The following is a 25357-nucleotide window of genomic DNA, read 5'->3' on the forward strand; positions in this document are numbered from 1 at the left end:
GCCTCCTACTCCTCCTACTTCCTAACTGCCTTTAATCTTATCCAAACTCTGGATACACAGGGTCCTTACATCCTACACATTACTTTGTTTATTTATTTATTTATCTTAGGTAGCAGTAACTGTCACTGTGTCTGTTCTCCTGGTATTTTTTTTTTTTAATCACCACAGTAGCAACAGTGTTTGGATGCATAGCTCAACATCCTCTTTATGATGATTGCATGATTTTTTTAGACTTGTCTTGAAGTCAAGTGGCCCCTTATCCTATATTCTGTGTGAACTTGGAATGGATCCTGATTTTCAGCTGATTTTACACTCCAGTGTTGAGAGACACAGTTGCAGACTAGGAGCTGCTAAGCTGACAATAGTGGGTGATGAAGAGCATGGGGGAAAGTGCCTTCAGCAGGAGCTCTGAAACTACCTACAGAAGTCTCATCTCAGAACGCAGGTCCTTCCCTCTCTGTGCTGTGGAGACTGATCAAGTGCGAGGAGGAAATATTGACCTGAAAAATACATTTTATTTTCAAACATGAGCAAGGCCTCTACATCCAAATTTTCTTTCCAGTCAGAATCCCTCACAATGCATTTATTCTGTGTCCGGTGGAAAACACACTTCCACTGAGGAAGGCTTTTATACTGTGTATCTGCATCTGGAGAGGACTGTGGTAAGATACAATAAAGAAGTGAAAAAAAAAAAAAAATAAGAGAAGCTGATGGAAGACACATGCTGACTAAGGTCAGAGCTCTTTCCATTTTTAAAGACAGTACTGTTGAAGATCTCTGTTCGGGGAATAATATTACCATAGACAGCATGACTAAGGAAATATTTTTATGACTTCTTCTCTGTTCTTACAATACCCAAATACTTTCTTGTGCTGTGACTTGCTGCAGGCTAGGGCTGCAGTGGAGAAAGTAGAAGATCAACACAATAAAGATTAAACTCATTTGTTATTCTTGCCAATGTAGTTTTTCCAAGATATTTAGAAGGTGAATGTTCCTGGGACAAAACCAGTCTGGCTTTTTTGCTCTCTTCAATCCTGCTTTTCCTTCCTTCTCCCTGACAGTTTAATATGTGGCAGCAAAGTACTAGCGTCTTCACTTACGCATTTTCTATGCCCCACTCTTTCTGTTGTCTGAACCCAGAAGCAGTGTGCCTTAGCCCTGAGTACAGATGAAATCCTCCATCATATGATACCATCTTTTCTTAAATACTGTTGAAATAAGTAAATATTTTGATAACACCAATTTTCAAGCGTTATTGTCTGTGCCCAAATTGGTGAGTTATTGCAGTCATTTCAGATCATCTACAATTTAGGCTCTTATGTCTGTGTTGTATATTCTGGCAGCACATTTTGCAAGTTTTCTTCAAAACCATGAAATGAGGAGCTATTTTACTAGGGCTGCAATCTGAATGAAGTCCACCCAAGTTATACTGCACTCTGATATGTTTTCCGTCCCTGCCTTGAGAAATACTTCTTATGCTTAGTGGCTGGAGGTAGATCCTGAAGAAGATAACCAGTTCCTTTGGTCATCAGCTTGCTACAGAGGAATGCTGGATTTTGATGAATTACTATTCATATAACAGATATTTCATGTTTCTGAGTCCTTACGTGTGTCCTGAATCCCATATGATGATATCTGATAATTATGGACAGTGTATCTGATGCCCTGGTGATTTATGTAGAGGTCATTGTCTCTGCCTTCTGTGGGTGGATATAGCGCTCTATTAGCTTATTTCCCCCTTCTCTGACAAAGGTATTGTATTGGTGATATAACTATATAATTTTTCTTTACTAATGAAAGTTAGCCGGTATGTAATCCATTCATATTACAGATGTTAGACCGGAATGGAATTTGGCCTTGTTGTGTCATTTGTATATATGTCATAGCAGAGGAAGAATAAATTAAGGAATGTACTCCCATGGCATGCAACTGGTTTGAGAAATTGGTTAGTGCTGGTAGTACTAAATTTTCACTGTATGAAACATTCTGCAGTTTTCCTTCTTAGTCAGAATAGGCAAAATAGGTGTCAATTGTAGAGAAGTAGGCTTTTAATAGCCACCATATAATTAGCCACCTGTGTATATATATATATATATATATATATATATATATATACACATGGGTTATATAAGTAGCAATGTAGCATAGCATTTACTTGGGCTTAACAGGAATGCAACAGTCAAAGTAGGCTGGTGCCCACTGGTATACCATATTGGCTTATGAAGAATTATGCTGATATTTCAGCCATCTCTATTGTTGCCAGCTTCCTATTCCTCACTCCAGCTCCCAGATAGTTCCCTCCAAATCAGCAAGACTGCCTGTGAAAGCAAGAAGCTAGTCCAAAGAGTGACATTGCATTTGGTCTTGATGGTGATGCTGAGGTTATAGCACTCCCCAAAGTTCTCTAGCACATCAACTTCCTTTCATTTCTTGCCTTATAGTTTGCTTTAATATATGAAGAACGTGCTCTCAGCAGATGCATGTGTTTTTATACCTGCTTATGGATGTAATTGGCCATTGCAATATGGTACACTGCCATCCTTATGGTGAGCAGGCACTCTCTTAAACTAGGAGACTGAGGCTACTGCTCTAAATAAGGCAGAGAATCTGGACTCTAGACTCCTGATTTCTATTCCCAGCTCTGGCATTGACTCATCGTGTGACATTTGGCAAGTCACTTACATTCTGAATGCTTCTGTCTACCTCTATGAAATGAGGATTTTGAGTGCAAAGCTACAAGGAGATTGCATAGCTTAAGAAGTTCTCATATAAAGCAGTGTGATATTTGATGTATATGATGCAATACAAGTCCAGAATCTAATGTTGCTTAGTCATGTTTAAGAGACTATAAAGAATCTCTTAGATTGTGTGTGCTGGAATAAGAGGACTCAGAGCGCTGTAGGTAAAGGGTTTTTTAGTGACAGTGCCTTGATTTTTCTTTACATTGTGAGAAATATGGAAGCCAAACTTGCCCTGGTGGAAGTATTGAGTCCCAGCTGTTGTTCGGAAGTGGGATTATGAAGTTTAAAAGGCTTATAAGAGGTGTTCATTTGTGCTCAAAAAGATCCATATTGAAAAACCTGTCTGGAATCTTTGCCTGCCATGCAGACACAGAGAGAAAACAGCAGCAGGAGGTTTGTATTTGTATTCTGGCAGGGGCCCCTCACTGAAACCAGTTGCTCTGGGGACTTCGTTCAAATTTTCTTGGCCTTGCTGCCAAGGTAGTGTGGAGGGTTACATAATGGCTGAAACAAGCTCAAAAATGGTGAAAATATGTAGGTATGTCTTTGTGGGGTGACACCTCACTGACTGCATCAAGAAACAGAATCACATTTGTTTAAGATATAGTTTGTTAATGCTCATTGCCCCACTTTGTTGTGTGAGTTAGCCCTAAGAACAAATTAATTCAAAAGGAGGTGAACAGAAGGAAAACAATATATGCCTGCGTGCAATAGATTTGCAACAATTATGTTTCAACAGCCTCAGGGGCGGGAACTCCGATATGCTCCGCAATTTGAGCAGGGAAGGTTTGCTTTGTGTGACACAACCTTGTCACATACCAGTCAAAAAGTTTGCAGTCTGTGGCTGCTTCAGATTCATCTCTCGTGATATGACTCTAACCAGATCTGCCGTTTCCTGCAGAAAAATCTTTGTTCCAATTGGGCTGCTTCTAAGCCAGCCAAATTGAGAGTTTAATGTCTAGCTATTAATATCAGGCTGCAGCTTGGAGCCTTGCACGTTGTCAGAATCCAACCTTTCTGTGACATAAGCAGATTGAGAATGCCCCTTTCGTTCAATATTTCCACTGATAGTGCCAAATAAGCAGCTTTACGGTTAGTTAGGAATGATCCTGCATATTTCAAGGCAAAGCTTGGCCTTGATTCCTCAGTGTACATGTTACCCCAGATCCAAGCTGAAGCTTCCCTGTATTCAGCTAATAATAAAAGTGGGGGCAGTGTGGAATTGGGAAATGGAAAATGAGAATGTGTCTTAAATATCCTTAAATTGCCCTGGTTAAAAATGTCTTTACCTCTGCTGCAGTCACATGTGCTTTTCTGTGGCCTGATGTCGGGGAAAAGAAGCAGAGTATAGTGTCTATACTGCAGATGAGCAGGTTTAGTTGAAGGAATAGCTGCCTGGAGAAAACTGAGCATCAGAGTGGAGGTGATTGAGAAACATAGTTTTCCAGACTGTTTCCACAAGTGAATCAATATTTTGTGAAAAACATTCCCATCTCCTAGCTGACCTTAATTAAAGGCCTCAAAGATAACTTTGTGAGAGTCCTGAAGATTATAAATCCTTCCAAAATTTGTGTCCTTTTTCTGCAGTCTCCCAAACGCTGATATGTGAATGGGGAAATCGGGTTTTGGTTTTGTCACTGCACTGCTGGGTGACTGCACAGGTGACATCCTCCTGCTGTACCAGTGTGTTCCTATCTTAGTCCCGTCCTTCTTTGAAAAGTGTGTAGAGAGCTACGGGTGAAAAGGGCGATCAGAGAGTACTGCATATTATGGTGCTATTAGCCAGTTTTCCTCCCTTTGTAGCTACACACTCTTTCTTCTTATGAATTTATCATCGTAAAATGTTTCAAAATACGCCCAGGTTTTGCAAACGAGACATTTGGTCTACACCCCCCAAGTAGATTTCATCCTTTTTTTTATTCCATGTAAACCACCTTAATAAAGGACTTTACATTTTTACCTTTTCTTTGGCCATTTGCTTGTGCAGTCAGTGGCCTCCTGCCCACAGCAAGTAGCAGTTCTGGTCAGTCCCGGCTGTACGGTGTACTGTTCATTTAAATCTTCTTCCCTACGTAATATTGATTCCAGTCCCCTAACAGTGTCACAGAGAATTAATCCCCAAGGAAAGGGAAAAGACTAGCTGGTTTGCTGTGAGTGGAAAAGAAAAGGAATTCTCACATTAAAAACATTTTCCATAGTGGTTCGTGTTGAATGTTTCTGTATATTCCAGGGCGGGTTTTTATTTGATGCCAGAATAAATAGAAATACCTGCTGCTTAAAACAATTCATTAGAGAAGCAGTGCTTGCCTTTAGCAAAAGCCTTGCTGAGACTGTCTTTCGGATCAAAATCAAACACAATTTAATTCATTAAAATGAACATGCTGTAGGTTAAGATGTCCCTTAAAGTAGCGCTGTCAAGTTGATTTGGGGTTTGTGAAAGAAAGAGGCCTCGCAGCATTGCAAAGTTTTGTCACTTGTGGCTGTATAGGGCAATGGAGAGTCAGGCTGCTGGCTTTATGAAACCAAAGGGAGCCATGGTACAGTGCAGTGGAACACTTTTTCCCTTGCCTTTTTGTTGCTAGGGAATAAATGCTCGGCTGCACAACCCAGACAGTGCAGAACTGTGCTATTGGGCATATTCATCACTACCATCTCTCAGGCCCCACCCTACCCACAGAGGCCTTCCAATTTCTTTTCACCAGCTAGCAATCTCTCCTCTTCCAAATTCCCACTAAAAATTTGTGTGCCAAGAGAGTGTAATATAAGATTGCATAAATTTTAATAGAAGCACTGGGATGAGCACAGCCACTCAAGTAATCACGAATTCCTGCTGCCGTAACCCTTGCTCTTCCTCACTTCAGTGTCCTGTGTGTGCTTTTCCTTCTTGTTTCAGGGTCGTGGCTTCATCCATGCTGCTTCACATGTGCACAGCTGTTTGCAGACTCACAACTAAATGCTAGAGGAAAATCCTGCTTTCACTGGACTCAGTGAGAGTTCTGTTAGTGCTTACAGTGGGGTCAGGATCCTGGCCCTGTTCTTATGTTGTCTGAGACATGCAACCCTCCTCTGGGCCTCTGTCAAAAAAACAGCTGTTTTTTCTAGAGAGACTAGTTAGTTTGGGGTACACGAGACATCTTTGGAAAGCCTGATATCCTGAGGATGGTCCTTTGTGCTTTCTGAAACTCAGTTAACATGTCTATTAAGCTGTCTATTTGAGCATTCAAAATCACTGAAATAGCTTAAAATCTTGCAAAGAAACAATAGTCTGTGAGGGCCAGAAAACAAAACCCAGTAGAAACCACAGTGAAGCTGACCAGTCTCCTTTTGGAAAGACAAGTAAGACAGAAAATACTAACAAAGGCCATACATCACAATTTATTACTCTCCATCCAGTCTGTAAAAAATAAAAAAGCTGGTCATGCCAGTTTTAACAGACTACATATTTATTGTTAAATACATCAACTTTCTCATTGATTTATATGAAAACTTAAAATGTGTGCAGTGTAGTTGTTTGAGTGAAGTACTGATATTATTTTCTAGAGACTTATTTTCTGGTTTTATTGTTACAGAAAGTAAAGCGTTTGAATTTCATTTGCCTTTGGGTTTGTTTTGCAGCTCAGTAGTCTTGTTTAGGATTGTCTTTATTCATTCCATGTACTAAGAGCAGTGGTGGATTCTTGGTCTTTTAGCTGAAAAACAACTGTCCGTCTGGAAGAGACACGGTTGCCAAACACAATACTGTCCTCAGTTCGGAGCTTATATGGTCCCATTGCAAGGTCTTCTTGTAGAAAAGAGATGACTGCTCAGTCTATTCTGTTCTTAGAATTTATTAATCTGTGAGTGCTATTGACTGAATTTCTAGTTATATCAACTTTTTCCTTCATCTTCTCTCTGTTGTTTTAGGTCTTGGGGGTAGGAATTAACTTGGGTAATTAAAATAAATGAAAGCATTTAGTGGAGGATGTTTGTCATTGTTCCCCCTTCCACGTGTTTCCAGCCCTTAGCTCCGAAGTATCGCAGACCCTCAGTTGCTCTCAGATTAACCCCCTTCCCTTTTTTTGCCAAGGGTCTATTTCTCTTTGGTGGTAGTTCAGAGCTCATAGAAGCTCTTGCTCAGTGGCTTGCCTGCTGAAGTTGCGGAAATTCCGTACATTTACTACACTTTGTTCTTCATAAATCTCCAGCAATTCCTTATTAGTTCTCTTCCATACATCATTCTTCTTTTGTAGCCCCAAAATGCATTTCAAGCACTTTTATTTTCCAACTGTTTATCTGTCTTCTTAGTAAGCACCCACCCCACAAGATAAAACAATAGGCCTCCCAGTGGTTCTGTATGTTTGAAGCTAGCTGGTTCTCAGTAATTTGGAACTAAACACTGTCAGTGGGGGGGAATAACGCACTTCCTGCTCTGTACCTGGCCTTTCATTTCCTCCACCATCAAACGGTTATTGGTAATTAATGCTCATAGATATTTAAACTGGCTTCCTGAAATACACACAGAGCCTTTGTCAGCTACAAGGCAGCCTGTCCAAAATCTTCTCATCAGCTTACCACCCTGCTTTTGTTTGTTAGTGTATCTTCACTGATCTTAAATCTTGCTTTTCTTGTTGCTTCTTCAAACCTTCCAGTCAGGCTTTATGCCAGAGCTTTTGTCTTCCTTATTGTGACTCGCCCCAAAGTTCGTGCAGGATGTTTAAGCTTATCTTGGCTTGAAAACTTTACCATCTTCCATGGTTTTATTAATGGTTCATGGTACTGTGTTTTGATAAATACAAGAGAACAACTGTCTAAAATGGTGTGGAAGGGAACCCTAGTATTCCTTTACCAGGCAACATATTTCTGAGTAACTATCCTTCAGGCCATCCCTTCTCATTGTTGTACAAGGTGGATGGTGATTACTACTTGAATGAAAGGTATCTTCAGAAAACTCACAGGCTAGAAGAATTGTGTTATAGTGCTTTCCCATCAGGCATCTAGGACTCCAAATCCTAGCCTAATGTCAAATTGGTGTGTGACTAAGCTCCTTTCTATTGCCTTTAAAAGGAATATGTCACGAGGGAAGATATTTGTTGATATTTATTCTGATACTCTGACTTTATTTTTTCATTTCAGCTTCATGTCATAACTCACTTAATGTGCTAAATCATTGTGCAGTTTGACTGGTACGGGTGCAAACATGTACTGCATTCCACTCCAGGGCCATTTATGTCTGTGTGAAATTATATAGACGTGTACACAAAACACCTGGGAATTTCAGTCTCCTAGCTTAAAGGGCAGATACCTGCATAAGATGTTCCCTTCCCCATCTTTTTATCCCTCACCCCATTCCCACATCTGGGGCTTTGACACGCAATAATTGTGGGGAAAAGGACTCATTAACTTTTTTAACTAACAGTTCCAAATGAATTTATGTGATAGTGTCCTTCAGAGGCAATTCAGTAAATTTTCCTGCTAGTATGGAGCAAAAAACAATCAGAAACATAATGTTTTAATTTTTTTTTCTTTTGTGCAACAGGCAGTTCTTATGTTTTTGGTTCACCTGAATGTACTATGCTAGAGCTTCTGAATTAGTTTTATCTCCTAGACAGTTTTCTGCCTTGATTTTCTAAATTAGAGATGGTTTGTGGGATACTGCCTAAGAACCAAGGCTCTGCTTATGCTAAATACGATTTAAAGAAGTTGCTGCTATTTATCTCTGAAAGCGGTCATTGCGTTTGCAAACAGACAAGCTGAAGGCAGAAGCCTAATTGATGTCCAGATAAGCACACACTGCCAAAGAACTGTCAAGAAAAGCTCTGGAACTGCTCCTTGCTACTCTGTGTGTGAAGCTGAGAAGCCTTTGAGGCAGAACAATCACATTAGGTCTGTGGACAGACCATTTCTGTCTTTTGGGGTTTATAGTATTTCTGCTGTTGCCTCTTGCTTCATCCATGTAAATGGAGATTTTCAGATTGCAAATTTTTACATGCTTTCTGCACTGCTTCACCATCTTCACACCCCAGCTCCATCACTTCCACTTGCTGATGATTTGTTTCTCTGGGGGATTCTTGCAAGCATGAACATAAAACAAATAAAATCATCTCTTGAGTTTAATTGCTCATCCTGCCTTCTCTTTTCTCTTTTATAATAGAAGGCTGTGGAAAGAGAAATAATGTTTGTTTTCTACAGTGTCAAACCTGCTGTCAGTACCCTATAAATAACCCATTGCTTGCTATTGTTATTTGTGCTAGAAGTGCCAACCCAAGGCTCTCTGCAGCAGAAAGCAGGATTTTCTGCTATGACATGCTTTAGACCAGGTGGACAGGGAAAACATGGGAGTCAAAAGCATTTGCTTTTACTGTTTCTTATCCAAAAGCAGAGAACAGATTTTGCACGTTCTGGCTTCCAATCCAGTGTTTTACCTGTAAATTCACGGTGCCCTCCTGATAGACTTGTCCCATTAACTAATACATTGAGAGGTTTTTGCATTTTATTTTATTTGTAAAAAAGAATTTCTTGAGAGGAGAAGGAAATGAATTTGTAAATAGAGCTTTTCCTCAGTAAAATTCAAAGAGATCAGAACTGTTATCCCCATTGTACTGAGTGAGGAAATGAAGCCTAGAGCTGTGAAGGGATATGCCAAAGGACAGAGCTGGCTGGGGGCTAAGCCACAGCTCTCGAGTCTCAGTCCAGGCCCCTCAGCTGGAGGCAATGCTACCTCTTCTCAGGCCTTCCCACTGGAAGCTCAGCTTTTTTGGGCAGCAGCCAGTTCTTCAGGTCAGTAAAATAATGATGCAACCCTTCAACAGGCCAGAGGTTTTTGTTTCTTCTTTCCACTGCCTGGGTCTTTATTTTTACCTCTGTTTACACGTTCCAGCCTGGTCATTTTGCTGCAGACTGCAGCCACATATTGTTTAAGAAAGCTGATGCATTTATAATTGAGAAACCTCTGAGGGTTTTCTCCTCTTGTCAGACATAGATGGCTTTTATCCAGTTGACTGCTTTACAGTGCCTTTATCCTTTGCTGGCTTGAAAACATTTCAGATAGTTTCTATTGTTTTATAGACCCTGTAGCTAAAAAACCAAGCTGTGTAAAAACATCTGTACATAGCTGTGCAATAGGCTACAGACATGTAGGGTAATAAGGCATGATTGCATTCATTGTGGCATTTGCTCCACTGGATAATCAAATAGAAGCATTCCAGTTGCACACAGGATATGTAAGAGTAAAGGAAGGAAATGAAGGACAGTTGCCTACTGTACTTTTACATTTCTTTTGTCGTGCGGCTGCCAAAAGTAAATGCAATTTTGAGAGCAAGTTTTAAACAACGTAGAGATGAGATTATACTACTGATAACCAAGAAAACAGCAGTGCGAACTGTGCATAAAACTTCCCCCCCCACCAGTCCCCAAGAAGGAAGCTTGACCCGCCCTGGTTTTCATTTGGTTTTTTTTTTCAGCTTTGGTTAACCATCTGGTAACATGACCTAGTATAATACCTAGCCTATTTTGCAGGGTGTCTGGTCCTGGAAGGATTTTGCTACACCACGTGCACTCAATAGATTGAAAGTCAGTTTAAGTCCTTGGAATGTTGTTGGTTTTTATTTAACAGTTCTCTCACTTCCACTGCCTTAGCACAGGCTTCAAGCCTTACAGTTGTGATTGTGCTACACATAACGCAAATAGGAATTGGGCATGTAACAGGACTTTGCACCACTGAAAATCTTCTCTGTGTTTACCATCATGCTGAAAATGCAGTAGGAAGTGTGCTTCAGCTATGATCCAGTACAAGCTCACTTCATGGCTATAAATGTTAAAGGCAGGTGCTGTGGGAGAGGTGATAAAGTTTTGAGCTGACCCATGAATGCACAGACCATGGTTTGCCATCACACGTTAGAGAGAAGCACCTCCACATTGACAAAATCAGTATTTTACAGGGATGTCCCACTTCATAGTTAGATTTTTGCTGTATTCACAGTTCAGCAAAATTGAGGAGCTGAAGGTGACGACTGCTTCATGAGCTGTGGTCACAGTTGTATATAAGCGTCTAAAAACACACTCTTATTTTTAGATGTTCTGTACCACACTTGAGTAATAGTTGCAATGCAGCAAACTAAGTGTATAATTGTATTTAATAGTTTCCTGACTCCAAGCTGATCAGCTGTGACTGTTGTGTACTATAGTTGTAAATGAAAAAGTGAGTAAAATCCATGTACTTGGAGGTCACGTACTAGGCCATTAGAAGTGGTACAAATGTTCTGTTGCCCGTAGTGGAAGTGAATTTAAACTTTAAATTCAAATTTATCTGGATACCCTACACTTGAAAAATCACGCCATGTAAATAAAAATCCAGCATATTTCAGCGTGCTCTTTTTTTAATCCTTTATATTTGACTGTTGGACAAGGATTCTGTATGTCAATACAGTGAATCCTGTGGTTTATTGAATGGTAGATCATAAGAAGCGAGTGATCAAGGAGCTAACCTTCCTTCAGCAGCTGTTGCTTTTAGAGAAGCACCTAGGAAGTTGAGAAGGAAGATGAAGCAGTTACAGAAGACTATGATGTAGTTTTGCATTAGCATGTAGGATTGTAAACAGTGGCAGTTCAGGGGGATACAGGATGCATTTGCATTACAGGGATGACAAATGTCAGGGCCCTGAGCACTTCTCCAGCACTCCTGGGGAATTTGGCTGCCTGGGCCAAATTAGATAGTGGTTCAGGTGCCTAACTTTGAGGAAAGCACTTCAAGAAAGCACTGCTAAGAACCTTTCTGCTCAGCTTCTTTGTGGGTGAAGTGGGATTGAGCCTCTGTCAGCAAGGCCACTGCCTCTACCTGCCTTAATCATCCTCAATTTCAGCTCCCCTTCGCTTTTGGGACAGCGCCTGCCTTAGCTGCTCCCTTACAGGAACCTCGAGAGAGGGACAATGCAGAAAACAGGCAGTAATCATCAGCCATCCCAGCTGATTCTTTTACTCCACAGGAGACTGTGCCCAAAGATAAGATAGTAGCTTCATAATTTGCTCAGAATTGATATATTTGGGATAATTTTGGTCATCTTTTGGCCTCACCTTAGAACATCTGGCGTGGAGATAATGCTCAGCTGAGGGTTGGCCTGCTGAATCAGCAAATTCACATTTCTCTGTTTAAGGTCCAGAAAACGCAGAACAATTCTTTTAACCTCATTTATTGGGAAAGTTTAAACGGGTAGAGGTGAGCAAACAGGCCTAACAGATAAAAAGAGATAAAAACAAGCCAACATGGTTTCTAGGAAAGGAAACAAGATCATGGCTCTGTGACTTGTTGGAATTCTTGAAGACTCTTCCTGCCAGAACAGACAAAAGAGAAGGGGGAGATGCAGTGGGCTTCACATTCCTAGCTTTTCCTAAAAGCTTATGATGGAGTTTTGTTGCAGTAGTTAATGTCTGACATCTGTGGTCATGGAAGATGATAAATAATTTGTTTCAGTGGTCTAAAGAGTAAGTAGGAAAAAGTACTGATAAAAGGTCTATTATATTTCTGCTGATTTGAAATTTTTAGTCAGATACTGCAGGGAACAAAGGTTGCCCCTGGGCTTGTGTCTTTAGAGAAATGGATAGGCTCATGAGGTCAAAAATAAGATTTTGCATTTTTGCACATCCTAGGGAAAGAGGAGGCATTAATAGTCAGCAGTGCTGGTATACAGTGCAAGATTTAGATTTGGTAGCATCCTTTGGCTTTTCAGCTGTCTTGCAGATTGCATGGGTTTCTGGATGGGAAATTACACCAGTCCTCATTAACCCTGAGTGAATACATTGTGGCACTCGTGATCAGAGGCTGTGATAGGCTTAACTTTTAGTTTTCGGTTTCCTCTGAGCAATTATTTATTTTGAAGAGGTATAACGATTCTTTGGGTTAGGGTACAAACTAGAGAGAAACTGCTCCTCCTTGTTTACTTTTGCTTCCTGGTGAGAACAGTGCAAAAATATGTGAATATATCTGCGCACATGCATGTGTTTGCATTTCTATATCCTTTTATGTGAATGTATACATTTTCTGATAATGCCCATCCTGGAAAAAATTTACTGTCTCTAAATGTGTGGTAGAGTACTTTGAATTTTACGTAGCTGAATTTGGCCAGATCTTCCTTGTAGAAAGTACTGGGGTTTCCTTATCAAGTTCTTGCCAATTTAGATAGGAAGGTGATTGTAAGAGATGGTGAAATTTTACCCTAATTCTCACTGAGGTGTGTGTACATATATATATACATATACACACATCTATATATAAACTGTCATTTGAACCCCCGGAATTTTATTTGGGCACAGGGGTTCCGCTATGTACACTTCTAAATTTCAGGTTCAGAATCCTATAATCTGCAAGGTATTTGTCTGAATTACCTTGTCAAGGCTTTTTAACTTTTAGACCAGGTGATAGAAATATGCTGAACTTATTAAAACAAACAAACAAAATCCTAGACCCAACCCATCAACTATCTTTTTCCTTCTGTAGTCTTTCAGCATGATTTGTAGAATGCTAAGGATTTCTTTGTTTGCTTAGCTTGGAATTAGCCTTGTATTTCTATTTTAGTTAGCGGTCATGAGCAGTCAGCAGGTTGAAGATATCTGTTGGTTTTGTGTAGTTGTGTCATACATTTTTGTGTAGCTGTTTTGCCTGATCTGTTTGCATTAAGGCTCTGCCTGACCATAACCAGAGTGCTGGGTACACGTTAATGTTCTGCTGAGGATCTACTTGTTGGTTTTAATAATGTCATCCATCAAGCTCTAGTGTGTACAGCAATATTTGCACTGTAGTAGACAAACAGAGTAAACACTGCCGTTATTTATAAGAAAACCGGCCAGTAAGTTAGGAGACTCTGTGTGGATGTTTTTATTTACTGGAAAGTTAAACTGATGCTCTTAAATGAGCCCATGAGTTTAATCAGACTTTGTTGTTCTTGAAATGAGGAACAATAAAAGATTGAAGTTAAGATTTCCATTTCTATTTTATGTCTCTGTTTAAGAAACCTGTAGACTCATGTTTCTTACCTTCTATGCCCCAATTTGTCTGCTTTTCTAGCTATGTCTGTTGGTCAGAGAGAAAGTACTACCTCTACTTCGGTCTTGTCTGGGTCCAAGTATGGATGAAATTCCTGACTACACCTCTCTTGCCCCATGTCTTGACTCCTGAACAGTTCTGGGGAAATACTGATGCTCCTTCTAATCCCTTTGATGACCTCTTACAAACGTCTGTTGACTTGGAATTCAGAAAAGCAGCATTGTTTGCTGGAGTTGCTCTGTCCATTCAGATGGTTTGCCCTGTGATTCTTGTCTGACCTTCTGTATTTGGACACATACTTAAGCAGGATCTGAAGTAGAGATGCTTTCCTGAACCTGGGCCTCGGATCCTGCAACACAAAAATATTGCTTAGGACTACTGTAGTTTTTGTTTAGAGATGTAAGTTGCCTCATGAAAGTCTGATAACTTAATTATGCTTCAGTTTTGTGAGGCTTCCTCCCTGTGTCTCACTTCCTTCTTCCATTATGTTATTTGATTTGCCTCGGATTTCTTTTTATGTGTTTATCTGTCCCACTGGGATCTTCCCATTTTCCTTCTCTGTGGAGCAAAGTGAGGAGAAGAAGTCCTTGGCACAGCCCTCTCACATGTTCGCATTCTCTGAGGTGTCTCTCTGAAACTGAGGAATGGGGAAGGGTGTGATGCTTGTGGCTGAAGAGCAAAGGTCCTGGATTCTGAGAGCATTTGGTCCTTTCCATGATGGTCCTCAGCTCTTGACTGCTGCAATTTGTGTTGCAGTGCAGAGGTGTGTTTGCTGTGATGGTTAGATCCTTGGGATTTCCTTGTTTGAATGACTGTTTTAAAAGTAATAACTTTTGAGTATCTCAGAACAAACCCTCTCTTTTCTATTTTTGTCTTTATCTGTGTCACTTGTTGCATTTTCAAATATGGGAAAACTGTAGTCCTTATTTGTTCAATGAACTGGTGTGTTTACAGAGATGCAGAATATCCACTCATGTACCAGTGTCTGTGAGCCAAAACATGGTCTAAACACAGCAGTAAATAAAGATTTCTGGCTTTACACTGAAGTAAAAAAGACAAAGACCAGCCTTCTGGGGATGGGAAGTAAAAGGAGCCAGGAAATGGCTTAATGCGCCTTCTCCAAAGCCAGTGGTAATACTCCCATTGATTTTAGTAAGATTTCGATATCAAGCCCATGGTGATGATGATAGCTCGTACAATTAGATCAGATGTAATACATACTCAACTTGTTTTCTGTGAATGCCATGAAGCTGTCTATGCTATCATTAATCAGGTGGCTTTGTTGGGAAATGCATCTCATTACGTGGCAGCTGACAGGAGGCTCCTACCACTGGGCACCAAAGCAGGATCATATAAAAATACGCCATCGATGTAGCTGGGAAGGACAGCTGTTACCACTGCAAATTCTCTCTACAAGCCACCTACTGAGTGAGGCCTGACAGCTGAGGAGACCCCTACAAACCATGGTGCAGACTCAGCATGTAGTTTTCAATCAGGGACACACAGATTTGATTCAGAACTGGAAATATCACCCAGACACCATACAGGTATATAGGAGCTTCTGCACTTCCCAGGAGTGTTTTATTTAGAAATGCATGAGATTAGAAGAGGCAGTTTTCCCCTTGTTGGTCCTGATACTTTAGCACAAAGATCTAGAGCAATAACATGAACACACGTGCATGGAAATGTCCCACTGGTTTCTGCAGGATACTGACAGTAAGTTTCTTCAGTGCTGCCTGCAGGTGCAATCCCCCTGTGAGCCTCACATGCTGTCATTGCTGAATTCAGACTATAAAGGCCTCAGGACTGGGACTGTGCCTTGACTTGTGTCTGTGAGGCACCAGGGACTCTTCTGGCTGCTGTCAGTCATCAGAAGGAGCTCAGAGGTATTCATTCAAATTTGTGTTTTCTTTCACAGGAGCTCGAGTTTGCACATGAGAGATTTCTTTTTATTAAGTGTGAGAAAAGCTCATGCTGGTCTTTTTTTTAGTGAAAATTTCTCTCTAGCTTCTGTTACTTTAAAGGTGACGTTTTATTTTTGAATAATTTAGAGAAAGGGGTACTAAAGAAAGTAGATTCAGGACATACTAAAAATATATCCAGCTACATTACCTCTGAAATTAGCCATTACTTCTCTTCTGTCAAGCTGGTGCTGTGATGTGTTTATATCTGCGTAAAGTACCATGCAGGTCATTCCATTCCTGTGGGGTAGAAGTCAGAGCAGTCAGCTCTGTTTGGGAACACAGAGAAGGGCCCTTTAGGTTAATAGTAATTTTAACCTGACTTGGTGAGTGTATATATGCAATGGGTGTGTTTCGTGCTTATGTCCATCTACCCCAACAACAGTCTTTCCTTAGTAGCTTTTTAACCCATTGGCCAATTTGAGCCAAAATTGAGGATACAGATCTCTGAAATATTAGGCTTTTGGAAGTTTTCTGAAAACTCGGAAACTGGGTAGAGGAGAAAGCGCCCTCCTTTGCTGCCACGGAGGGAAAGATTGCATCACCCACATTTACATCAGAAACTCAAGTGGAGGTGCAAGTGTGTAGGAAATCAAGCTATTAATTTTGCAGCAAGTTTAGGTTTTTTTTTTTTATTGTCACCTCCCCTTCCACCATACTATCACTCTCTGCCAGAACAAATGTGCTGACTGTGGTACTGCGTGAGGAGAGAAGCAGAGCCACGGCACTGCCGTAGTCTCCTCTTCCTGCCCGCCGACGTGGAAGGATCATTTTCACTCCCTACTCCTGGCAGCAGAGGTAGTAGCTAGTGCTGAGGTATTAGGCACCAGCTTCATCCTCTTGCATGACACAAGCTTTTCAACCCAAGTTCTGACTTCAACAGAGTAGCTCAACCCTATTAACGTTATCAAGCACAAACCTCGGGTTTGTCAGTTTTTCTCAAGTCAGGCAGGCTGTGAGGTTAAATCAGCACTCAGCAAAGAATTAAAACAGAAGCGCTGAACCAAGGATTGCTAAATAAGTTTATCAGTGCATGTGTTGGCTGGCAGCTTGACGAAGTGAAGCTAGGAGCTTAGACAGCCCTGTAAGTCAGGATATAGGAGCTGTAATTGAGAAGTATCACAGAAGCAATTTGGAAAAGCATCTGTTCAAAGCTTGATTACTGTGAATCATCCTGTTCTGCTGGCCTGCTCTGCTAGTCGCCTGAGCTGCTCTTATTTTGCCAAGAGAACAGCTTGACACGCATACAGCGCCTAAAAATAAAATACACTTTAAATATTAACGTTTCAAAAGTATAGATTCATTCACTTTTTGAGAGTAACAATTGCTTAGTCACTCTTTAAGAACATGGAAAGAATTTAATTGAGAGCTGTGGAAGAATGCCATTCATCAGCAGCACAGGTGTTCAGCCATCTCCAAAACTGTCCCGTTCAGCAGACTATGCTGAAACCCTCCAGACACTGAAACATTGTTCATTACACATTGCTGAATGTTGCTTAACGAGCTCAGGACTGATCCTTGCTCGGGCACTCACCCCTAACCAACACCACGCCAGGCTGATAAGCATGGCTCAGTAAAGCTCTTGAAACTGTTAAAAGAATCTTTTAATTTATTTAAATAGCTTCACGAGTTTCTTAGTGTTTGCAGTTACGATAAAGAAAAACTGGAACTGAATGCTGGACCCTGACTGTTAGCTTTTAAAGTAGATGCTGTTTGGTACAGAGACTCCAAATATTTTTTCTGATTTATTGCCAAGTCTGACCTTGTCTTTTCATTCTAGAAGGGAGATACTGAGGAATTTGAAGGCTCCAGGATCCCTGCTGCTGAATTCCACGTTCCTCTTTGTTTAGCAGTCTCATTAAAAGCTCTGGTTTGATCTTTTTCTTCATTCCCCTTCATTCTCCCTGAACTCGGGCCCTCTGGTGAAGCAGATGGCTCAGATGAATTGCAGGGCCTAACTGACAGATTCAAAACTGGGAGTCACAGAACTCATCTGAAAAAGCAAGATGAAAATAGCCTCAAAGCTGATTTTGGAACCCTACACAGTTTGCAAAGCTGCAGCTATTGCAGTCAATGCCAGGATGTTTTTTCCATTTCTTGGAAGATTCTAATCTTCAGATGGGAACCCATCCTGAGAGCAGGATGGGTGTTAGCAGACTAACATAGGCGTGTGGCAGAGTGGTGAGCATGGGACATGGTACTCCTGTAGCAGAGTTGTTTGTGGTTTATGGTTTTTCTTTTTTTTCTTTTGGTGAGTGATTTATTTCCTGAAAGATGCAGCTGAGGGGACACTGAAGTGGTTCTTGAGTTCAGGCCTGTTCCACCAAATAGGAAAAATCAAAGTGAAAATACTGTAATGTTAAAATAGTTTTGATTTTTAATAACATCTGAGAAAGTGAAGGGTGAGATTCATTAAGGCTGTTTAGAGAAGGAACTCTCTCCTCTTGTCAAGTCATCCAGCAGGTGAGAGATGTAGATTCCTTTCTAGCCTGTGTTTCTCTGCTTCAGCCACTGAAGTGGAAGACAGTTATTCACACAGCTCCACAAATCCTGAATCCAGTGCTGAGTCCTCTTTGTTGCCTTGGTAGGTTGACTGTCTTTTGCATATTATCATGCCAATATTTAAATGTATATGAGGCGGGAAGATCTATAACAGGTTCTAGGAAGGACCAGCAGGCTCATCTCTGCAGGGCAGTTTACATCCACTTAACAAAATGAGACAAGCAGGAGACATTCAAATCCAAACACTTTTGAGCCCCAGGCAGAGGTGACTTTCAAGAGCCAGAATCTAAATCCTGTTTGGTTTCACAGTTTTTGGTGATGTTTTCTTTGAGTTCACAGTCACATGTTCCTGTAGGCTTTCAAAAGCATCAGATTTCTTCTGACTGGATCTGATTCCTTTTTGGTGTAAGATACCTTTCAACAACCTTGTTCCCTATGCCTGTCTCTTTTTCTTTCAATAGTTTGTATTCCACTGATTTCCACTGACTGCTTCTATACCAGTTCTAACAGCTGTCCTTTCCTTATGTTTTGCCATTTTTTTGCCCATACTAAGGCACAGGCCTCCCTGCCTGAATACTTCCATGTCCTCATCAGACCTTGTTGCAGTCTAGCTCCTACCTTTCCTCAAGTGAACCCATGATGCCAGAGCCATATGACCCAGGGCTGTAGATCCATTTTTGTCCATCAGTAAGTATGCACAGAAGTTCTCAGAGACCTCATCTTCGCTTCTGATCTCATCTCCTGCCCTCCTTGACCCCTGCCTCCCACAGAACTGACTCCCTGCTGCTTAAGAGATCCAAGTCATGTTTCTTGAAGACTTCTGGAAAACCCATATTACCTCCATTTGCTACATTTCTGTCCCTGTCTCTTCTTCTTCCCTAACCTCTTCCCATCTTTCTCCTTTGTTCACTAAATTTGAATTATGCCAGGCTTCTGTATACCTCCCAGCACTATATGTTGACTCATCCAGTCCATCAATCCCTCCCCAACTGGAGTCCTCCTCTCAGATCCACCTAGCTAGCTCTTCCTCTGCCTTTCCTCTTAAGAGGATTACAGCTGTTCTAATATATCTTACTCTGAGTAATTAAGCCCATGTATTTCCATGTGTGTGCATGAGCATGGAGACTTTCAGCACTGTGTAATGATGTCTATAAACAGATGGTGAATTAGCTGCCAGGGCTTGGGAGTCTACATTTGGGAATGGTGGTTTGATTTGGACTAAGTATCCAAAACTTCATCTTTAACTAAAGAAACAGGAATGCAGAAAGGAAATGTGGTTTTGCCCATTTGAGATCTGCATTCAGCAGCAGCCTGGGCTCCTGTTGCTGGGGAGTGTTCCGGAGAAGCTCTCTGGAATGTGTCTGTTAGCATATCAAAGTAAAGTAAACATGTAGATGATACCCTGCTTCCTCTGCTCCAGTTAATTAAGCCACTCCTCATGTCATGTTAGATGGAGAGGCTTTATTAATGTGCTGTCACCTTGGGAAGCAATGCTTTGCTGAAAGGGAGGAGCCATATTAATGGCATAGAAGGTGACATGCTGAACAAAGAGCAGATGACAAATAAATATTTTATTTTATCTCCTTCTTTGCTGAGGTCCCAGTGCTTTATCATAAAAGCTTAGAAACTTAGGCCTAGGAAGAACTTCAGGTGGTCTTTTAATACATTCCCTTGCTCCAAGGCAAGATCAGTGACACCCATGCCACTCCTGATGGATATCTGCTCTACGATGCTAAGCAGCATACTTGTTTCCAGCTTGCTTTGAATTCCTGTGAATACCATGCCTGTTCTCAGGTATGGTCAGTGTGGTAAATATTTATGCTTGTGATCACAAAGCCTTGTTGAATGGCACTGTAATTGAATGTGGTTTTCAGAGGTGCCAGTGGCAAACCTCTGAGGGTTTCCAAAGTCTGTCTGCTCTTTGCTGGCATAACGCAGTGTTAATAGCCTGTCTGGCATGTTTTTGTAGGCCTTGGTTAAAGTCTTTTCTAGGCCAAAAAGGTGTTAGAACATATGCCAGCTTTCTTCATCTCAGTGCATTTGGTATCTGAAATGACCCTTTACTAGCTTGGGTAAGGACAATTATCCCTAAAGTCATGAGAGGTCTCAATCTCTAAGATTTTTCAACTGTCTGGGATGCCCCTTGTACATTGGGAGAGGCTCTGCTTAAATCAGTGAATTAGCACAGTGTAAATCCAACACAAGTAGCATTTGAATAAGGCTCTTGACATCTTGGGGAATGTCTGTATGTGGGCAAATTAGTAAAGGAGCAGATAAATAATTTGTCCATTAAACTTAGAAAACCACAGGAGGGTTCCCAGGAAATGTAAAAGCCCCATAGAAAGACTGAAAGCTAAAGCTGAGAGTTGGCCATGCCGGGGAAGGGGAAGGATTCCACATGTCTCATTAACTGCTGTCCTGCAGGGTAATTAAACAAAGAGAAAAAGATAGCAAAAGCACTCCTTTGAGCTTTAATGATTTGCAGGATCTTGCCTTCTTTGCAGATTTACAGACACAAAGAGGTCTAGCCTTACAAAGGTCATTTTATCAGAAAGGTATAGAGTAGGGCAACTTGCACAGACAAACCCTGGTTAGATGTCAGCTAATCTGTTTGAAAACAGGGGCAGCACATTCCTGCACAGGGTTCAGTACGGGCTGAAAGTCAACGGAGAAGTTTTGTTGAGCTTCAGTGGTGCCATGGCTAAGATCCGGTGGATCTGCGTGAATCACAATCATTTTGCAAAGACTAAGGCACATGGTTGAATCTGGCTCTCACAGTTGTCTCAGTCTTGTGAAATGTTATTCAGGGCCAGTCGCTAGACTCTTGGGCACCATAGCAGTATTTCAGTACCAAGTATCTCTTAGTATTCCTAGCAGTCAGGAAAATATCCCCTATAAAATGTATTATATGTTTCATTCATTTGTGCTATTAGGACATTTGTGTTCGGAGGAATATTACATTATCTGCTCTAGAAACATCACAGCTAGTATTGTGAATATCAGGGAGATATTTTGTTAGTCTTTCAGGGTGTGTGTAAATGAAAATCAAGAGATTCAGAAAGTAACTACACTTTGTGTTTCATTTATTTATTTTTCTTGCTGGGTTTTGGGGATTCTGACAACAGTTGTGTGTACTGGAAGTGGCAATGTTTTCAGAGTTACAAGGAAGAAAAGATTTTATTGGACACTACAGGACAATAGTCAGTCCCACAGGGGAGGTGTCCAGCCACAGAGTACACTGAGTTCTGGGAAAGCGTGCCGCATCTCTGCAGGTCATGCTGGTTAGGAGGCAAGGAACAGAGTTCTACAGAGGTCATGTTGAAATTTGGGATAAGGTAGATTCTCCAAAGTAAGGAGAGGATTCTGTGATGATGGGCACAATTGCAACAAGTTGGCTAGGTACAGAAAGTCAGGGTCTGATGGGTATTCTCAGAAGTAGTGGTGGCTTCTTGTGTGATCTTACCAGTTATTCGAATGTTGTGTGTTAAGCTCGCTTTTCTGTAAAGTTGGTGTTGTACTTGCCAGTTTCTCAGTGCGGCAGGGAGGAGTATATATGGGAACTTGGATACCAGTTTAAAAACTTTGTATGAAAACAAATGTGTGCTGTAGAGCCAGAGGAGTTAACCTCACCTGCCCTTAGCTAGAGGTTTTATGGGATTCCCAGGAATCCAGTTCATCTTCTGCCTGCAGAAATGGCATGGGCTTACCAACGCTCAAAAAAAATTAGTGCTGGAAACTACTTCCACTACTTTCCAACACCAGCTAAAAGTAGGGGAGCTGTATACACCTGGATGGTATTCTAACTTAAATTCTGCAGAATCACAAATTCATTTTGAGGACATTTACTTTGACTATTACTTTGTTATCTGAGTGCTTACCTGGTCCTGCATAGAGGGTTGTATTTGGACCAGTCCTATGTTGTCTTGTTTCCTCAATACGATTCAACCACCTCCCACCCTGGAGGGAATTTAAGCCTACAGCAGGGGATGGATGTTGTGCCACTCAACAAGGTCAAGTGAATTGTGAACTGATTTATTTCCTGGACTAATTTTTGTCTCTTTTATGGCACCAGGAGAATGAGACAGACAGTGGGTCCTTTGATTAGGCACAGAGGAAAAATGGTGTCCCTATTGTCAGTGTAGATTTCTTTCTCAGGCTCAGAGATTGAGCTCATTTCATATTTCACATTCCCTTTAAGGGTAAAGGCATACTTATGGAGAGACCTATTTTGAAGTAGGTTACGGCTGAGTCCTTGCAGTGCCTGGGAGTCCATTCCATCAGGTGGTCCATGACACCAGAGGCTATTCCTATGCAAATGCTTGAATTCAAAATACTGTGTCTTACACTGGATACAGCACTTGGCATGATTGTTAACTTGTTTTCATACCTGACTGTAGCTGTCTCTTGTGCATTGGGTGGTTGTACTATTATTCCTGTACTTGTGATTCATAATGAGTGTATTGTTTCCAGTGTGGTTTTCATTAAATACAGTGACAATGAAAATTACTGCTAAGGAAAACAGTTTCTATACATGAATATTAAACTCTAATGGAAACCATGTTGTTACTGCAAGATTAACAGAAATTGGCATCTAGATGACTATCTGGCATCATGCCAAATTAATCTGTGCCACTAAAATTGCATATCTGGCTTTGAGTTAGCACATTCTTATAAAATGAAGGAACAGCTCACTGTGTTAGCTTCTTCTGGATGATTCCTGTAAACCAGACTTGGAACTGGATGCTCAGTAGGACAGTGATGGTAACAATCTTATCCTCTCTGTTGTACATGCTGGAGAAGGTCCTTCCACAGATACTGTTCTTTTTCACCTGGATACTGCTGATTTCTTGGGACCTCTGTTTATTCAGCTGTAGAACAGGGATTGTGTTATTACCTATCTTGGAGGCAGTTTAGTGGGTACTTACTCTTTAATGTTTTGGGTTTTTTTTTAATTTTGGGATCTTTTATATGTAGGCTTTACAGAAAGGAAAAGTATTTTTCATTTTTAAGTATCATAAGCACTGAAAGATTCCCTTGGTGACTGACTTGATGTGTAAATACAGGCAGGGCATCTCTGTCAAACATATCATTGCCATTGAACGGAAAGGCAGAGCATGAATCACTTTTAGGATTTCCTGATTTTACTTATGTAGGATGTTAAGAGAGGCTACGGGAGTGTAATTGATGGCAATGTGTGAGCTGCACAAATTGAAAATCGTGGGAGGATGAGAAAAACATCAGCTCAACACCAAACTAGTAATGGTGGGGAATGGGAGGTTTGCTCTGTGTATGTGGATATGGAGTGAGCCTCCATCTGTGCCAAGCAGACTTCAGGACTTCAAGTTTGGCTCCTTTCCCAACAGCAAATACATTGAGAAGAAGAAAGCTAGCCAAGTTTTAATCAAGTAAAAGTTCTGTATCCAGAGGTGGCTGGCAAAAGAAGAGATTAAAGTATTAGGAGTGCAATGAAAACAAGACATTAGAGAGTTGAAAGCTGGAGTACCTGGACAAACCACTTGCTGAGTGAATATTCCAGTCATCAGAAAGAAGCCCTGGGTGTTTCAAATAGGATGAAATGTGAATCCACACACCAGAACTTTTCTTCTTCCAGATCTGGCTATCACTGTGGCAAGTATGTAATATCCTAATGCCTAGCTGAGCTGGTAGGATGAATGTAATCATTCCCCTTAGATATATTGCTAGCAGAGGGCTCATTAGCTGGCAGAAAGGCCAACAGCTGCAAACTGTTTATGTATGACAACTTTTTGGATAAATCTAAGTTTACACAGTTGCCTGTGTCCTAAGGTTTGCTGTGAAAGTGTAGATAGCTTTGCGTGTTCAAACCCAAGCACAGAAGTTATGGACTGTAATTATGCAATTTCTCATGAGAGAAAGGAAAAAACCCTCACACTTGGTAATAGTGAAAATAGTAATTGGCTTTCCTTTCCCTCTGCCACTGATGCTCCTGCTTGACCTTTTCTGATATGAAAAATATATTTGTGGTAATTGCTGGCAGTTGATAGTGTATCTGGAAAGATAAGGACTTTTTTTTCCCTGAAGAAGGTCACTGTCTGCATGAGTCCAGAAGTGTGGTATTTTGTTTTGGTTTTGGTTTGTTGCTTTTTGTGGTTTTTTGGTTTTTTTTTTTTTTTTTGTTTGCTTGCTTGTTTTGTTTTGTTTTTTTAAAAAAACAAAACAGTTCACATTTCTTCCCTATTTTTCATTTCACACACTTGTCCAGAAGCAAAATTGCCAAATAAGAGAAGTTCCTTTTATATTATTCCTAGCCTGGTAGAACCACCGCATGACAGGATTTTCACAAACGTGTCTGAATTCGTGAAGTTTCTATTCTAGTTCTACAGAATTGAAAGGCTCAGATAAAAATCTGGAATTTTAAGAGGCAAACAGCAGTTTTCATTCATCCCAAGGTAGAAAATAAATCATATTAATGCAGCTACCAAGGCACAGTACTACTATACTTGTCAGTTAAAGGTGTATTTTTTTCTCTGCAGATCAATTATATGGATCATTGTATTGGGTTACAAAAAAGTTGCGTTTATCTTAATGGTTCAGATATATTTACTAAAGAACTGTGTTATGTTTGCAGATCAATAATGTACTTGCTACTTATGTTCTAATGAAAGAATTAATGGTAAAATGTATTGATCCAAAAGAAAATTACAGTCTTAGGAAATAGTTTGATAGAAAATATATATTTCGAGGACATTTTTGAGGCAAGCTTTTTCAGGCTTAAAATGATATAACAATTTGTTATAACTGGCTTGCTGTTCCAGAATGACTGTTATTAATAAGCACTCAGCAGTTCATGGGCTGGACTTCTTACTGAGCTCATTTCATGTACTGCAAAGTTTTTTGCTGCCTGCTCTTCTAGGATTATGAGTTTCCCTGCCCAGTCCACTTCTGTTCCTATACTGTCTGATCCCTGGGCTCTACTTCAACAGAAGTCTTAAATAATTCTAATCATAAACTGATTTTAGATGTCCACATTTTAAAATTGGTCATTGCAAATATTATAAAATGGCCACACAGTATTGAAAAATAACAGCTTTGAAAATAACTAATAAAAATTAAGTGACTAAGAGTCTGTAACTGAGACACAGTCACAACTTTTTCAGCCA

At 40.6% G+C, this 25357-nt stretch overlaps 1 protein-coding gene across 2 annotated transcripts in view; it reads left to right on the top strand.

The window, feature by feature from the left end:
- The window catches only part of ADAMTS17 (ADAM metallopeptidase with thrombospondin type 1 motif 17), a 196731-nt gene that overhangs the window by 44942 nt on the left and 126432 nt on the right, over positions 1 to 25357 (top strand). The gene's annotated exons all lie outside the window — the stretch shown is intronic.

This window comes from Tyto alba, unplaced genomic scaffold, assembly GCF_018691265.1.
Source record: "Tyto alba isolate M040663 unplaced genomic scaffold, T.alba_DEE_v4.0 Super-Scaffold_41, whole genome shotgun sequence".
Lineage (NCBI taxonomy): Eukaryota > Metazoa > Chordata > Aves > Strigiformes > Tytonidae > Tyto > Tyto alba.